At 48.1% G+C, this 18395-nt stretch overlaps 1 protein-coding gene across 1 annotated transcript in view; it reads left to right on the top strand.

Moving 5' to 3' along the window:
* The first annotated feature begins 282 nt into the window (after positions 1–282).
* LRRN2 (leucine rich repeat neuronal 2) overlaps positions 283–18395 on the top strand; it is a 47593-nt gene continuing 29480 nt past the window's right edge. The window contains exon 1 of the mRNA XM_029573861.1: positions 283–333. The gene's annotated coding sequence lies outside the window, so the exon portion shown is untranslated. The remainder of the gene's footprint in view (positions 334–18395) is intronic.

The raw sequence follows: 18395 nt of genomic DNA, 5'->3' as shown, positions 1-18395 counted from the left end.
GCGCTGTCCGTGGTACTGAAGCAGCGGCGGCGGCGGCGGCTCCGCGGAGCTCCAGGCTCCCGGCACCAGGGAGGAGCTCTCCCCCCGCCGGATCGCAGCAGCCAGGGCAGGTCCCGGGGGCAGCCCTGGAGGAAGGGGCAGCCTGGCGCATGCGATTCCCTTCCGAAAGGAGCAGTGAGGGGGAGGGCGGAGCGCGTAAGCGCAGCTCCCTCCCTCCCGCCGGGAGCTGGGGTGGAGAGCAGCAGGGTGAGGGGCAGAGAGAGGAGGAGCGAGAAGAGCCCAGCCAGACGGAGCCAGGCAGCAGGACGACGAGAGCCGCCCCGGTTCGGCCCGGTAAGTGCTGCCCTTTCTCCCGGGACTAAGCCACTTTCACTCGCCAGCCTCCTCTTGGGCGGCAGTCGGCAGCATATTTAGGCGCCTGGGCGACCTGACTGCTTCGGGGGCAGAAGGACAGCGAGGTCGCCGACACCGTTAGCTGGGGACTGAGGCAGGGACAGGGGGTTAGGGCAGAGCCGAGCTTGGAGCCCAGCCCCTGGGATCTGCAGGGTTTCTTCCGGCTGCCCTCGGCTGCTGGGGACGCCTGTAATCCCGGAGACACCTCCCAGTCCTTCCGTGAAGCCTCTGTCGCCACCGTGGCGACCTCCCGAAGCCAGAGCTGGACGCTGGCACGGAACGAGGAGGCTCCATGATTTCTCAGCAGCGATTGCCGTCCACCGCCACCAGAGGGGAGCGGCCCCCTCAGCTCTGCTTCTCAATCCTTATTCAACGTGGGGCTCCTGAGAGCCCCTGGCAAATGGCTGTGGCCACCAGGAGAAAGTTCTTAGCAGGCCGAAGTTCTGCAGTCCGGAAAGACGGGCCCCTCCTCTGAAAATGTAGACAATTGTAGACTAAAAGGAAGATGTCTCTCCTCCTTACTCATAGGAGCGCAGGGAATGGAAACCAAGGCTGCAGCTAGGGAGAGAGCAGAGCTGGACTCACAGACTCCAGGATCGGAAGAGCCAGAGCGAGAATAACAAACCGCGGGTCTGATGAGCAAACGTTTCTCCTGCAGCAGGAAACTTCAAGCACTACCTTCCCCCCATCCCAGAACTTACCCTCGTGTACACTCCTACATGTACCCCAGGGTAGTGCCATTCCAGAACTTACCTTCATGTACACTCCTACATGTACCCCAGGGGCAGTGCCATCCCAGAACTTACCTTCGTGTACACTCCTACATGTACCCCAGGGGCAGTGCTATCCCAGAACTTACCTTCGTGTACACACCTACATGTACCCCAGGGCAGTGCCATCCCAGAACTTACCTTCATGTACACTCCTACATGTACCCCAGGGGCAGTGCCATCCCAGAACTTACCTTCGTGTACACACCTACATGTACCCCAGGGCAGTGCCATCCCAGAACTTACCTTCATGTACACTCCTACATGTACCCCAGGGGCAGTGCTATCCCAGAACTTACCTTCGTGTACACACCTACATGTACCCCAGGGCAGTGCCATCCCAGAACTTACCTTCATGTACACACCTACATGTACCCCAGGGCAGTGCCATCCCAGAACTTACCCTCGTGTACATTCCTACATGTACCCCAGGGGCAGTGCCATCCCAGAACTTACCCTCATGTACACTCCTACATGTACCCCAGGGTAGTGCCATCCCAGAACTTACCTTCATGTACACTCCTACATGTACCCCAGGGCAGTGCCATCCCAGAACTTACCCTCGTGTACATTCCTACATGTACCCCAGGGGCAGTGCCATCCCAGAACTTACCCTCATGTACACTCCTACATGTACCCCAGGGTAGTGCCATCCCAGAACTTACCTTCATGTACACTCCTACATGTACCCCAGGGCAGTGCCATCCCAGAACTTACTTTCGTGTACACTTCTACATGTACCCCAGGGGCAGTGCCATACCAGAACTTACCTTCGTGTACATTCCTACATGTACCCCAGGGGCAGTGCTATCCCAGAACTTACCTTCATGTACACACCTACATGTACCCCAGGGGCAGTGCCATCCCAGAACTTACCTTCGTGTACATTTCTACATGTGCCCCAGGGCGCAGTGCCATCCCAGAACTTACCTTCATGTACACTCCTACATGTACCCCAGGGTAGTGCCATCCCAGAACTTACCTTCATGTACACTCCTACATGTACCCCAGGGGCAGTGCCATCCCAGAACTTACCCTCATGTACACTCCTACATGTACCCCAGGGCAGTGCCATCCCAGAACTTACCTTCATGTACACACCTACATGTACCCCAGGGCAGTGCCATCCCAGAACTTACCCTCGTGTACATTCCTACATGTACCCCAGGGGCAGTGCCATCCCAGAACTTACCCTCATGTACACTCCTACATGTACCCCAGGGTAGTGCCATCCCAGAACTTACCTTCATGTACACTCCTACATGTACCCCAGGGCAGTGCCATCCCAGAACTTACTTTCGTGTACACTTCTACATGTACCCCAGGGGCAGTGCCATACCAGAACTTACCTTCGTGTACATTCCTACATGTACCCCAGGGGCAGTGCTATCCCAGAACTTACCTTCATGTACACACCTACATGTACCCCAGGGGCAGTGCCATCCCAGAACTTACCTTCGTGTACATTTCTACATGTGCCCCAGGGCGCAGTGCCATCCCAGAACTTACCTTCATGTACACACCTACATGTACCCCAGGGGCAGTGTCATCCCAGAATTTACCTTCATGTACACACCTACATGTATTCCAGGGGCAGTGCCATCCCAGAATTTATCTTCATGTACACACCTACATGTACCCCAGGGGCAGTGCCATCCCAGAACATATCTTCATGTGCACTCCTACATGTACCCCAGGGGCAGTGCCATGCCAGAACTTACCTTCATGTACACTTCTACATGTACCCCAGGGGTAGTGCCATCCCAGAACTTACCTTCATGTACACTCCTACATGTACCCCAGGGGCAGTGCCATCCCAGACCTTACCTTCATGTACACTCCTACATGTACCCCAGGGGTAGTGCCATCCCAGAACTTACCTTCATGTACACACCTACATGTACCCCAGGGGCAATGCCATGCCAGAACTTACCTTCATGTACACTCCTACATGTACCCCAGGGGTAGTGCCATCCCAGAACTTACCTTCATGTACACACCTACATGTACCCCAGGGGCAATGCCATGCCAGAACTTACCTTCATGTACACACCTACATGTACCCCAGGGGCAGTGCCATGCCAGAGCCACCCCTGCCCCTCCTGCATGCAGAAGTGGGTATGGGTTGGTATGGCGAGGAGTGATGCAAAGTTTCTAGCCACACTATGCAAATTCAAAACCTGCTTCTGTCCCCAGCCATCACCACTATCACTGACTTCCCACCAGGCTTCCACCCCTGCTGATGATACTTCCCTCCCCACTCTCCCTGCCTCCATCATTGCTGAAGCACTGCTCGTTTTATCATTTTTGTATACTAGATGCATGCAGCACAGTACAGAGACACATACTGGGCCATGCACGTACCTGAACACAGGTCCTATGAGCCAATGTCATGGACCTGCCTCCTTCCCATACAGGAGGGGGATGAAGCAGCAGCAGGACTGAGCGCTCATAGTCCCTGCCTTCAGGCACCTACATAGCCTGATCCATGGCTGTCCAGTGTGACAGTGAGAAGCAGAAAAGGGTGAGAGTTAGATGCTGGGGGAGAGGCAGTGAGTAGCTGAGAGGATGCCATGGAGGGGGTGTCAGCAAAGGCAAGTTTGCCTATAGGACACGTCAGCCCTGGGAATGAGCTGAGAAGAAACACATTCTTAAAATATATCCATCCTCTCCCGTGCCTTACAGATGAGAATTGAAGGCTGAAGGTAGTGATGTGCTGGAGGAGTTCCTGGGGATCCCTGGAGTGCCTTCTCAAATTATGTTATTATATCAGAGTCTCGCTGACTGAATCAGGGTCGAAGAGAGTCCTTTGATGAGAAATAGGTGGCATATGACTTCGTGGAGGCAGCTAGAAGGACCATTCAGTAGTCACATCAGAGTCACCTGGCTCCCTGCCATCAGGACGTGGTGGCCAGAGCTGTATTTGTGTAGGAGGAGAACAATAGAGCAGAGCTGAGTAGAAAGTGGCAGAAAGTGAGGACGGAGCTGCACTTTATTTAAAAAGCTGCCTGTGCTTCCGGAATACAAAAGAGAGCAGAGAATGAGCCAGACACCGTCTGCTCTGTGAGATTCCCCAGAAAGGGAACGTTTGATATGGAACGGGACTTTCCACTTTCTCCTGGTCGAGAGGGCAGCCTTTTCTGAGAGGTCAGCTTCACCAGCTTAGATGGGCATGGGCTGAGGAAGAGAGGAGTGAATGAGTCCCAGCCTGCTGAGCTTCTGAGAATGCTACCTCCCTGGGCGACTGGCAAAGGACTGCAGGTTCTGCCGAAAACCCTTCATCTTCTTGTCAAACAAGGAGGTAAAGTCATTCCAGCTCCATTCTGAGAGAACAGATTGATGCTGTTGAGGAGGAGACTTGTAGAAGGCCAATCTTGAATGAACCTGAGGTCTGTTCAATGCATTGGGAGAAATAGTGTTTGTTTGGGTGCTGAGAAAGCTTTGTGCTATCTTGCCATGTGTGTCCTCTACCTGGGATTTCCACTATCTTTGTTCTAATTTTTGCCATTGTTGCTTTTGGGAGCGCAGTTCTGGAATGTAGCAAGGAGAACGTTTGTGTGTAGGGCACAGGACTTTTTAAGTGAAGCAACTTTCTCTAAAACCTTTGCTAAATTTGCATTCCGCATCTACCCAATCTTTCACCAAGGTCAGTGATTTGTTCAACGTATACCTCAGCTAATTAGGTCAATTTAAGGGGCAAAAGGAATGCCCAAACCCAAACAAAACAGATATTCTTTGGGTTCATAATGTGAGCAGGCAGGTCCCCAACATTAAAATCCATTTCAGGGACTGTGAATGCCCCTTAAAATTACAGGACAGGAGCCCTGAGATCTTGCTAGATTCAGCATTAAGTGTGAGCCCCCAAATCTTGATCACTGTGTCCAGGCCATGATATCCTCACAATTGGATCACTGTAATGCACTACACGAGAAGTTGACATCAGCTCCAGCTCATTCAGAAGAGCACAGCCTGCATGCTAGAGGGTTGCAAGAGATAAGGTCACATTTTGTCCACTCTACACAGACGACACCTGTTACCGGTCAGATTTAAAATCCTTTCAAGCTGTAAGATTACCTTCAAGATCGGTTGTCTCTGGCTCTGCTCGGCCACTGGGGGGGTCATCCTCAAAGCCATTTACATGCATACAATCATGCGCGTACCCCAGTTTTGCATAACATCATGCGAGTACCCCAGTTTTGCATACAATCATGCGAGTACCCCAGTTTTTGCATAAAATCATGCGCATACCCCGATTTTTGCATACAATCATGCGCGTACCCTGATTTTTGCATAAAATCATGCGCGTACCCCAGTTTTTGCATAACATCATGCGCAAACCCCGGTTTTTGCATACAATCACGCGCAAACCCCGGTTTTTGCATAAAATCACGCGCATACCCCGGTTTTTGCATACAATCACGCGCATACCCCAGTTTTGCATACACTTTACACATACCTTCTGGGGTTGGGGGTGGACATGGGCAGAGCTGCAATTTGCCCACATACCTTTTCGTTTGGAAAGTTAAGTTACACTGCACAAGTTACACTCTGCTTGCAGCAGGCTTAGGTTTCTGCACACACTTGGCCTATTAGCTGAAGATTTTCAAAGTGGTCATCCTCATGAACGTTTGCCTCAGTGAGTACAATCAGCCAGGCCTGCTGTTATACCCTTAGCCTCCCCAGGACCTCCTAGGAAGCCATTCAGCAAGAAAATAAATCAAAAGATCCAAGCTTCTCCAGAGCTGCCGGCACCCTCTGGACCTCTTTGCAAATCCAGGACTCCTTCAGTTCAGAAAGCATGGGTGATGATGCCAGCAAGTGTCCTGCTGGTGACTGCTCACATCCCACCTCACTTCTTCTGTGCTCTCTGTTGCTCCTTTGTTTACCTTGCTTGCATTTTTAAGGGCTTTATCCCTCTGCTTGTTTTACCCCTACTCACCTGATTTATCGTCTCACTTAAGGTGTGCAGCCTCACTTTGGCTGAATGATTCTTCAGAAAGGCGAATAATAAATCCTAAGAGATCAATACAATTAATATCGATGCCTTATTCTTAGCTTTCTTCTGGCATTTACCAGCTGTTCCCTCCTCTTTTATATCTGTGGGAAAGTGTGGCCTTCAGTTTAGTTACAAGAAGCCACACTCCAAAATATCGCCACATTACTAGAAGAGAAAGACTCAAAGCATTTGAGCCCACATCACAAAACCAGCTTCAGTCTCACAGCCTTCCAGATTAGTTTTACGTCTGCTGTGTTAATCTAGGTGGGGCTGCATCTCTCAATAGTTTGAAACGGTTTGTTTGGTAGAGCCCAGTACTGGTAAGGGATTCGTTCTGCTGCTTTCTCTTCCTATGCACAGAGCTGCAGAGCATGCATGGGATCCTACCAAGGATCTCCACGTCTCTCACTGCAAATGCTAGAAGTGCAGCCCCTCCTGGCCAGCATCCCAGTGGATCTGGTAGCACTACCCAGACCAGAACCGCAGAGCACAAGAAGAACGATGGAGGCTGCTCTCCATGACACACATTCGTGGATCTGAAAAATACCCGAGACATGTCCTGAAAATGCGGTGCGGATAGGACTCTAAACACAGCCCTTAGGAGGGAATGCACGGACAGGTGGGTGCATGGAGGGGGTGGAGAGAAGGAGGGGATCTGTGAGGAAGGGGAAGAGATTGCAGAGGAGAGCAGCTGGTGTGGATGGACAGACGTTTCTGCTCTCATGTTTCTTGCCACCAGACACATAGACCAGTCCCACTTCTTCAGTCTCATAAGCCTTCTTCCATTAGGAAAGAAGACTAAAAGCTTGGAAGGCCACGTGTGAGGCTTCTGGAAGTCTCCAGCTCAGCCGGGTTATCCTGCTCCCGGGCTTGGCCCCTGTATCTCCAGGAGAACAGGGGCAGCAGGAAGGCTGAATGGGGAGAGAGGGAAGGAGCTAGCATCACCCCCTGCTCTACATCTCAGTTGCCATGGAAACGCCACTTTTTATTCCCCTTCCTAATGACATATTGGCATTTTGAGTAATTTACATCTTTGGCAGGCAGGGCTGTTCCTTTTCTGTAATGTTAGACACACTAATTAATCTTGCCGACCTGCAGAAGCTGCCAGTGCTCTCCTGCCTCTTCCAGTCCCTTCCCCACCCCATGTGAAGGGGGAGTCCACTCTTGCCTATCTGACACCCCCCCAGTGACATGAATGCAGAAAACAGAAAGGCAGCAGTCACTCCCAGCTCTGCCCTCCCCCCAGCTCCTCATCCTCACCTAAAATGGCCCCTCCGCACTGTCTTGTTCTCATAGCGGGGCGGGAACGGATATGCATGCAAACAGACCCCAAGCACATTCACTGCAGCCCTCCAGACCCAGACGTAGTCTGAGGATGCAAAGAACTTCAATCCTCTCCCCAGGCTCTGTGGACCGAGTATGAAATGCATTCCTTCAGCAGAACAAAGCGCCGCCAGGCTCAGGCAGTGCCTTGCTCCCCGGTTGTCATGGTAACTGGGCAGCCGTGCAATTTCTCTGCTTTCTGCCTGTATCTGGTGATCCTCTCACATTCCTGCTGACCTGCAAATCATCGGAGCATTCTCTACAGGGGCTGCATTTCTGTTTCTCTTCCATTCTGCAAAGCAAAGACCCTGCTTGTTCCAGGTTTTCACCCCACCTGGGCCTAAGGGCATCTTCTAGTCCCAGGCAGACTGGGCCATACCCTCCAGACACTGGAGGAGAGGAATCGTTTAATAGGCAGCTGCTCACATCCCCACGTCAAATGTGCTAAAGTTCATTGTTGACACCCAGTGCTGCAGGGCAGGAGTGAGGAGCATTGGCAGAGCTGTGTGTGAGGGTCTCAGTACTGGGATAGCAGGGGGTGCTGCAGGGCAGGAGTGAGGTGCATTGGCAGAGCTGTGTGTGAGGGTCTCAGTACTGGAATAGCAGGGGGTGCTGCAGGGCAGGAGTGAGGAGCATTGGCAGAGCTGTGTGTGAGGGTCTCAGTCCTGGAATAGCAGGGGGTGCTACAGGGCAGGAGTGAGGAGCATTGGCAGAGCTGTGTGTGAGGGTCTCAGTACTGGAATAGCAGGGGGTGCTGCAGGGCAGGAGTGAGGTGCATGGGCAGAGCTGTGTGTGAGGGTCTCAGTACTGGAATAGCAGGGGGTGCTGCAGGGCAGGAGTGAGGTGCATTGGCAGAGCTGTGTGTGAGGGTCTCAGTCCTGGAATAGCAGGGGGTGCTACAGGGCAGGAGTGAGGTGCATTGGCAGAGCTGTGTGTGAGGGTCTCAGTCCTGGAATAGCAGAGGTGCTGCAGGGCAGGAGTGAGGTGCATTGGCAGAGCTGTGTGTGAGGGTCTCAGTACTGGAATAGCAGGGGGTGCTGCAGGGCAGGAGTGAGGTGCATTGGCAGAGCTGTGTGTGAGGGTCTCAGTCCTGGAATAGCAGGGGGTGCTGCAGGGCAGGAGTGAGGTGCATAGGCAGAGCTGTGTGTGAGGGTCTCAGTACTGGAATAGCAGGGGGTGCTGCAGGGCAGGAGTGAGGTGCATAGGCAGAGCTGTGTGTGAGGGTCTCAGTACTGGAATAGCAGGGGGTGCTGCAGGGCAGGAGTGAGGTGCATAGGCAGAGCTGTGTGTGAGGGTCTCAGTACTGGAATAGCAGGGGTGCTGCAGGGCAGGAGTGAGGTGCATGGGCAGAGCTGTGTGTGAGGGTCTCAGTACTGGAATAGCAGGCGGTGCTGCAGGGCAGGAGTGAGGTGCATTGGCAGAGCTGTGTGTGAGGGTCTCAGTACATGAATAGCAGGGGGTGCTGCAGGGCAGGAGTGAGGAGCATTGGCAGAGCTGTGTGTGAGGGTCTCAGTACTGGAATAGCAGGAGGTGCTGCAGGGCAGGAGTGAGGTGAATTGGCAGAGCTGTGTGTGAGGGTCTCAGTACTGGAATAGCAGGGGGTGCTGCAGGGCAGGAGTGAGGTGCATGGGCAGAGCTGTGTGTGAGGGTCTCAGTACTGGAATAGCAGGAGGTGCTGCAGGGCAGGAGTGAGGAGCATTGGGAGAACTGTGTGTGAGGGTCTCAGTACTGGAATAGCAGGAGGTGCTGCAGGGCAGGAGTGAGGTGCATTGGCAGAGCTGTGTGTGAGGGTCTCAGTACTGGAATAGCAGGAGGTGCTGCAGGGCAGGAGTGAGGTGCATTGGCAGAGCTGTGTGTGAGGGTCTCAGTACTGGAATAGCAGGGGGTGCTGCAGGGCAGGAGTGAGGTGCATTGGCAGAGCTGTGTGTGAGGGTCTCAGTACTGGAATAGCAGGAGGTGCTGCAGGGCAGGAGTGAGGAGCATTGGGAGAACTGTGTGTGAGGGTCTCAGTACTGGAATAGCAGGAGGTGCTGCAGGGCAGGAGTGAGGTGCATTGGCAGAGCTGTGTGTGAGGGTCTCAGTACTGGAATAGCAGGAGGTGCTGCAGGGCAGGAGTGAGGTGCATTGGGAGAGCTGTGTGTGAGGGTCTCAGTACTGGAATAGCAGGAGGTGCTGCAGGGCAGGAGTGAGGTGCATTGGCAGAGCTGTGTGTGAGGGTCTCAGTACTGGAATAGCAGGGGGTGCTGCAGGGCAGGAGTGAGGTGCATTGGCAGAGCTGTGTGTGAGGGTCTCAGTACTGGAATAGCAGGGGGTGCTGCAGGGCAGGAGTGAGGTGCATTGGCAGAGCTGTGTGTGAGGGTCTCAGTACTGGAATAGCAGGAGGTGCTGCAGGGCAGGAGTGAGGTGCATGGGCAGAGCTGCGTGTGAGGGTCTCAATACTAGAATAGCAGGGGGTGCTGCAGGGCAGGAGTGAGGTGCATGGGCAGAGCTGCGTGTGAGGGTCTCAGTACTGGAATAGCAGGGGGAGCTGCAGGGCAGGAGTGAGGTGCATTGGCAGAGCTGTGTGTGAGGGTCGCAGTACTGGAATAGCAGGGGGTGCTGCAGGGCAGGAGTGAGGTGCATTGGCAGAGCTGTGTGTGAGGGTCTCAGTACTGGAATAGCAGGGGGTGCTGCAGGGCAGGAGTGAGGTTCAATGAAATGTAGGGGCAGTTTATGTCTTCACGGCTCTTTCCCCTTCCATCCTAGCTTCACTCAGGTGTGTTTTTGTCCCATAGGAGGCTGCTCCATGTCCTTACATTATTCCTTTCCACTGATAAAGGTTTGCTCTTTTGCCCAATATACCTCAGAGGTATTAAATGTCTGATATACGCTCCATAGTTAGGTTCATAGGTAGAACCCGCACCATTTTGGGAGTCCTTGAGCCTGTCTCCAGCACTGGGCACAATATTCTAGGTGAGGTCTCCTCACTGACCAGTAGCAAGGCATTATCAGCTCCTCCTTGCTGTGACTCCCTCTGCACCCGGCATTCCTCCAGCTCTGAACACTGCTTTCCCTCACTCTCTCTCTACCTGCAGATAAGTGGACAGGATCACAGCAAGGTGCATGGCAGCTGAGCTCCAGTGCCCTTTCACTTCCGCCCATACCCCTGAGACTCTGAACAATTAATTTTGCCAGTCTAGAAAATGATCATCTCTTCAGGGGGACAATTATCGAGTCACAGGTTAGAATTGTCGTTTCATGCCTGATTTTAATTTGAACTAATGAAGACTTAACTTATTTGCTCAGCTCACACCTTCTCATGGCAGCTCAAGGTGAGTTTCATTCAGGTACAGCAGGTCTCTCCCTGTCCCCAGGGGGCTTACAGTACCAGAGGTGAACATTCAAAGAATTGAACGTTTATTTTATAACACACACAAATATGTGCACATTTCATAAATATGCGTAATTCAGCCATGCAGCAGTACATGTAAAGGAAAACAGAGGTCTATCACTATTTTTGATAGCAATAATTAAAAACCTTATTGCCAACAAATAGAAATAATGAAGAGGGTGTGACAGATGTCTGGCAAAAGTACAGGCGTTGATCTGATGTCTCTTGCCACGCAACTGGCTTCAGGCATTTACCCATTCATCAAATAAACACAGCGGCCCCATTGTTTATTATTAATTATTCAGCAAAACACAAGAAATGAATAATTCCCCAACAGAAGAGAAACTTATACTTATCCAGTCAATGCTGTATGTATATTTTGCAAACCATCATGACACAGCTTCTAGCAAAAAATGCTTAATCTGCCCCAACAGAACAACCATCTTCATGAGGGTCAAACATTCTTACCAAGCAAGCACATATGTATCAATCAAACTCTGTAAATAGCTGAAAGCAAACCACATGTATGCACTGTTCATCAGCTTAGGTGGGGCTAGATTCTGTTTTCAGTGCAACATATGTAGGCTTACACGTGAATACATGCAATGCATTGAAACCACCTCTATCAATGGATTGTATGCGCATACTTGTGTATATTTTATGCATGAAGATAAACTAGGACTTACTTGCATAAGTCGGCTAATTTTAAACACACACAAGTGAAATTATCAGTTACTGCACCAGTTCCCCAGTCCTTCTCCGGGCCATCGAGGACTGAACTCCTGCCACTTCCCCCAGACCCCTCACCCAGTCAATAGCACATGATGAACATGTTTAAGATCATGCATGCCAGGCAGGGGCGGATTGGCCTATCGGGGGATAGGGCATTCCCCGGCAGGCCGATCGCTCCAGTCATGTGGTCTGTTGTGCGCGGCCTTGACAGAGCTGCGCTCGGCAGACCACGTGATGTGCCCTGGGCCGCGAATACCCGGGCCGGTCCGACATCGTGAATCCGCCGCTGATACCAGGTAATTAGCAGGTGTAGGTGTGTAAGTGTTGGCCCTGTCTTGGAAGCCCCATAGGCCTCGCCTTTTTTAAACACATAGGGCCGGATTTTCAAAACTTTATGCGTGCCGGGCCTATTTTCAAAAGGCCCGGCGACATGCGTAAAGCCCCAGCACGCATGTAAGTCCTGGGGCTTCCAAAAAGGGGTGGTCCAGGGTGGGGCAATCCGAGGGCACGGCCAGAGGCCTCCGACACAGTGGCCATTTGTCACTGTGTTGGAGGATCGAGTGCCAGCAGGCTGCCGGCGTGCACAACCTGCGCAAAAGGTTGGACAAGAATTTGGGGGGGGGGGGGGGGGGGTTAGAGTAGGGCTAGGAGGGGTAAAGGTTAGGGGAAAGGGTGGGAAGGTTAGGTTAGGGGGAAGGTAACAAGGGAAGCCCTCAAGCGTCGGGACGCGCAAGGGGTGCACTAGTGTGCACCCCTTTCGCGCGCCGACCCCTGATTTTCTAACTGTGCGCACACATGTACGCCCATGCACTGGTTTGAAAATCTACCCCATAATGTGCTTGTGAATGAGCGCATATGCGCATATGTTCAACTTTTATAAAATATGACGGCTACTTATGCGCGTAGATTCTATATTTTATAAAGTATGGCACGTGCGAGGAGAGGCTACTTATGCATGTAGGTTCTATATTTTATAAAGTTTGGCACGTGCGAGGAGAGGCTACTTATGCATGTAGGTTCTATATTTTATAAAGTATGGCACGTGCGAGGAGAGGCTACTTATGCATGTAGGTTCTATATTTTATAAAGTATGGCACGTGCGAGGAGAGGCTACTTATGCATGTAGGTTCTATATTTTATAAAGTATGGCACGTGCGAGGAGAGGCTACTTATGCGTCTAGATTCTATATTTTATAAAGTATGGCACGTGCGAGGAGAGGCTACTTATGCGTCTAGATTCTATATTTTATAAAGTATGGCACGTGTGAGGAGAGGCTACTTATGCATGTAGATTCTATATTTTATAAAGTATGGCACGTGTGAGGAGAGGCTACTTATGCGCGTAGATTCTATATTTTATAAAATATGGCACGTGCGAGGAGAGGCTACTTATGCGCGTAGATTCTATATTTTATAAAATATGGCACGTGCGAGGAGAGGCTACTTATGCGCGTAGATTCTATATTTTATAAAGTATGGCACGTGTGAGGAGAGGCTACTTATGCATGTAGGTTCTATATTTTATAAAGTATGGCACGTGTGAGGAGAGGCTACTTATGCATGTAGATTCTATATTTTATAAAGTATGGCACGTGCGAGGAGAGGCTACTTATGCATGTAGGTTCTATATTTTATAAAGTATGGCACGTGCGAGGAGAGGCTACTTATGCGTCTAGATTCTATATTTTATAAAATATGGCACGTGCGAGGAGAGGCTACTTATGCATGTAGATTCTATATTTTATAAAGTATGGCACGTGTGAGGAGAGGCTACTTATGCATGTAGATTCTATATTTTATAAAGTATGGCACGTGCGAGGAGAGGCTACTTATGCATGTAGGTTCTATATTTTATAAAGTATGGCACGTGTGAGGAGAGGCTACTTATGCATGTAGATTCTATATTTTATAAAGTATGGCACGTGCGAGGAGAGGCTACTTATGCATGTAGATTCTATATTTTATAAAGTATGGCACGTGCGAGGAGAGGCTACTTATGCGTCTAGATTCTATATTTTATAAAGTATGGCACGTGCGAGGAGAGGCTACTTATGCGTGTAGATTCTATATTTTATAAAGTATGGCACGTGCGAGGAGAGGCTACTTATGCATGTAGATTCTATATTTTATAAAGTATGGCACGTGCGAGGAGAGGCTACTTATGCGTCTAGATTCTATATTTTATAAAGTATGGCACGTGTGAGGAGAGGCTACTTATGCGTGTACATTCTATATTTTATAAAATAGAGCACGTGTGAGTAGAGGCTACTTATGCGTGTAGATTCTATATTTTATAAAATATGGCACGTGTGAGGAGAGGCTACTTATGCATGTAGATTCTATATTTTATAAAGTATGGCACGTGTGAGGAGAGGCTACTTATGCATGTAGATTCTATATTTTATAAAGTATGGCACGTGCGAGGAGAGGCTACTTATGCGCGTAGATTCTATATTTTATAAAGTATGGCACGTGCGAGGAGAGGCTACTTATGCGCGTAGATTCTATATTTTATAAAGTATGGCACGTGCGAGGAGAGGCTACTTATGCGCGTAGATTCTATATTTTATAAAGTATGGCACGTGCGAGGAGAGGCTACTTATGCATGTAGATTCTATACTTTATAAAGTATGGCACGTGCGAGGAGAGGCTACTTATGCGCGTAGATTCTATATTTTATAAAGTATGGCACGTGCGAGGAGAGGCTACTTATGCATGTAGATTCTATATTTTATAAAGTATGGCACGTGCGAGGAGAGGCTACTTATGCGTCTAGATTCTATATTTTATAAAGTATGGCACGTGCGAGGAGAGGCTACTTATGCGTGTAGATTCTATATTTTATAAAGTATGGCACGTGCGAGGAGAGGCTACTTATGCATGTAGATTCTATATTTTATAAAGTATGGCACGTGCGAGGAGAGGCTACTTATGCATGTAGATTCTATATTTTATAAAGTATGGCACGTGTGAGGAGAGGCTACTTATGTATGTAGATTCTATATTTTATAAAATATGGCACGTGCGAGGAGAGGCTACTTATGCGTGTAGATTCTATATTTTATAAAGTATGGCACGTGCGAGGAGAGGCTACTTATGCGTGTAGATTCTATATTTTATAAAGTATGGCACGTGCGAGGAGAGGCTACTTATGCGTGTAGATTCTATATTTTATAAAATATGGCACATGCGAGGAGAGGCTACTTATGCGTGTAGATTCTATATTTTATAAAATATGGCACGTGCGAGGAGAGGCTACTTATGCATGTAGATTCTATATTTTATAAAATATGGCACGTTTGCAGGGGAATTTTAATAACATTTTTATTTTTATTTATTTTTAATTTTTATATACCGGAATTCCTGTATGCAATACAAATCAATCCGGTTTACATGTAACGAGAAGGTTGCCCTGGTCTGGGAGGTTAGACCGGGGTTTTTTTTACATAGAACATTGAAACAATAACAATCAACCATTGAACATTATTACAAGGAACATAGAATGTAATAATAATATTTAACCAAATAACAAATAACCTTATTCGTGTATTGAAAAGTATGTGTGTGTTCACCTTTTTTCAAGCAACTTTAGTAGCGTATATGGTCTACAGTAAGCGGTTATATAAAGGTGAATAAAGACTTTTAAATAGACATCCGAATAAGCAAGTACGGGAATGAAATTAAGTGTCAAGGTGTTAGTGACATCCTGCAATGGTTGGGTCTGAAGGTCAGGAGTAGGTGCCTAGTTACACTCTGGGAATTGGAACGCTTGCCTGAAGAGCCAAGTTTTTAACCTTTTTTTGAACTCTGGTAGATTGGGTTCGAGTCGTAGGTCTGGTGGGAGTGCATTCCATTGGTGTGGTCCCGCAGTGGAGAGCGCTCTTTTTCTTAGTGTTGATTTGGCAGGCGCTGCGACTAATGTGCCTTTGTAGGCGCTTCTGATGGGTCTGGAAGATAAGTGTGGGCGAAGTTGAGTTTGTAGAGATATAGGTGCGACGTTATGAATTGCTTTGTGAATGATGGTTAAGGTTTTATATAGGATTCTCTGTTTGATGGGTAGCCAGTGGAGGTTGCTCAAGATGGGGGTAACATTTTTCCACCCTTTGCTTCTACTTCTGTTCTTAAATCTAGGAATTTTTTCCTCCTGTCTAGAGATTGCTTTGATAAATCAGGGTATATCCAAATTCTGGCACCATGAAAGGAAACCTCCCTATCTCTCATATATGCTTTAAATACCAAATCTCTATTGCAAATGAAAAAGATACATGCAATACTGATCTATTTGTAATAACTGAATCTATATTTGATTCAATTACCCCCATTAAATTCAAAGAATTTTGTCTTTGAATACTAGTTTGAGTAGGGATTCCTCTTAGGTTTACATAGTATATCTTTGAAATAGTAGGAATGGTAGATTGAGGAATTTTTAAAATTTCTACCATATATTCTTTAAGCATTTCATATGGAGAAATTAGATCATGCTTTGGGAAGTTTATTACCCTGAGATTTAGATATTTAAAGGAGTTCTCCAGAACTTCTAATTTTTTATCATAGATAATTTCTGCTCTGGTGAATTTCTGCTGCTGTCTCTCTAATTTATCAATACACGTCTCCATTTGTTGAGTCTTAACTTCAGAATTGGACGAGTGAGATAATCAAATTTGCAGATGACACAAAATTGTTCAGAGTAGTTAAATCACAAGCAGATTGTGATAAATTGCAGGAAGACCTTGTGAGACTGGAAAATTGGGCATCCAAATGGCAGATGAAATTTAATGTGGATAAGTGCAAGGTGATGCATATAGGGAAAAATAACCCATGCTATAATTACACAATGTTGGGTTCCATATTAGGTGCTACAACCCAAGAAAGAGATCTAGGCATCATAGTGGATAACACATTGAAATCGTCGGTTCAGGGTGCTGCGGCAGTCAAAAAAGCAAACAGAATGTTGGGAATTATTAGAAAGGGAATGGTGAATAAAACGGAAAATGTCATAATGCCTCTGTATCGCTCCATGGTGAGACCGCACCTTGAATACTGTGTACAATTCTGGTCGCCGCATCTCAAAAAAGATATAGTTGCGATGGAGAAGGTACAGAGAAGGGCAACCAAAATGATAAAAGGGATGGAACAGCTCCCCTATGAGGAAAAACTAAAGAGGTTAGGACTTTTCAGCTTGGAGAAGAGACGACTGAGGGGGGATATGATAGAGGTGTTTAAAATCATGAGAGGTCTAGAACGGGTAGATGTGAATCGGTTATTTACTCTTTCGGATAGTAGAAAGACTAGGGGGCACTCCATGAAGTTAGCATGGGGCACATTTAAAACTAATCGGAGAAAATTCTTTTTTACTCAACGCACAATTAAACTCTGGAATTTGTTGCCAGAGGATGTGGTTAGTGCAGTTAGTATAGCTGTGTTTAAAAAAGGATTGGATAGGTTCTTGGAGGAGAAGTCCATTACCTGCTATTAAGTTCACTTAGAGAATAGCCACTGCCATTAGCAATGGTAACATGGAATAGACTTAGTTTTTGGGTACTTGCCAGGTTCTTATGGCCTGGATTGGCCACTGTTGGAAACAGGATGCTGGGCTTGATGGACCCTTGGTCTGACCCAGTATGGCATTTTCTTATGTTTAATATTCTTAAAATTGCTGAGTAGAGTCAGTTGTTATTCTTATAAGATTTAGTACAGCAGACTAAAGCTTTTATAGCGTCCCAAAGAGTATCCATAGTTATTACAGTTGGTTTATCCAGTTGTAAAACAATTTCAGGGCTTCTTGACTCCGTCCCCCCTGTTGTGGAAGGGGTTCCTTCTGCTTTCCCTTGTAATTCATCTTGCAATCCCATAAAATCTGAAGAAATCTGACAAGATGGAGGAGGAGTTGTAGGGGCACCAGGGCTCAAAGATGTTTCGGTCAGGGAGGGTGGCATTTGCTCAGTGCCTACACCTCGAGCGACCTGTACCACCGGTTCCATTCCTGCTGTGGAGGCGAAAAAGGCAGGTATCCGAGGTTGGGAGGCCAATAGTACAGGGGATGATGTTGACATCTCCCTGACTTTGGCCTTCTGCTTGGTATTATTTATTTATTTATTTATTTATTTATTTATTTATTTAACATTTCTTTTATACCGAAATCCGTTCGCACATCGTATCGGTTCACAGTGAACAAAAAACCATTGGGCAGTGCCCGTACATATAACATATAACAGATAACATAATATAATACGATGAACTAGGCAACATATAAATAAATTTTTGGGAGGAGCCCTTACATATAACAGGCATCAATGGGTAGATGCTATGGAATATAACTATAACTATATACATGAAAGTGCAAAGTATGAGGCATTAGTATGAGGCATTAGTAAACCAATATACAGTTTATTATCCCGTTATTGCCTTTCCAACCAATACTCAATTCTATTTCAATTAAACTTCACGAGTGGAGGCTTGGGAGAGAAAGTTAAGTTCCTTTACTCACTTTTATACTATTAAACAGTCTCCAGAGTCTTCTCACGCTTCAAATATTCTCTCAGACGGGATCAACCAGTCAAAGCCGCGTGCCCCTTTGGCGACACGCCAGCGACATCGACGCGCCGCAGGGCGTCGGATTTTATCGGTCGAGGAAGTCCCGCTTCCGTGATGTCACAACCAGGAAGTAGCTCCACGAACTCTGAAGAATTGAAACTTATTTCAGTTTTGCCGAGGAATTTGAAGAAAAGAGGTAATAAGTCCCTCAGCAGAGCTTCCTCTCACCTCCACCTCACTATGCATGTAGATTCTATATTTTATAAAATAGAGCACG

The sequence above is a fragment of the Rhinatrema bivittatum genome, chromosome 12 (assembly GCF_901001135.1).
Source record: "Rhinatrema bivittatum chromosome 12, aRhiBiv1.1, whole genome shotgun sequence".
In the NCBI taxonomy this organism is placed as follows: Eukaryota; Metazoa; Chordata; class Amphibia; order Gymnophiona; family Rhinatrematidae; genus Rhinatrema; species Rhinatrema bivittatum.
Note: the sequence above shows the minus strand (reverse complement) of the source record. Positions and strands in the feature narration are given on the sequence as shown.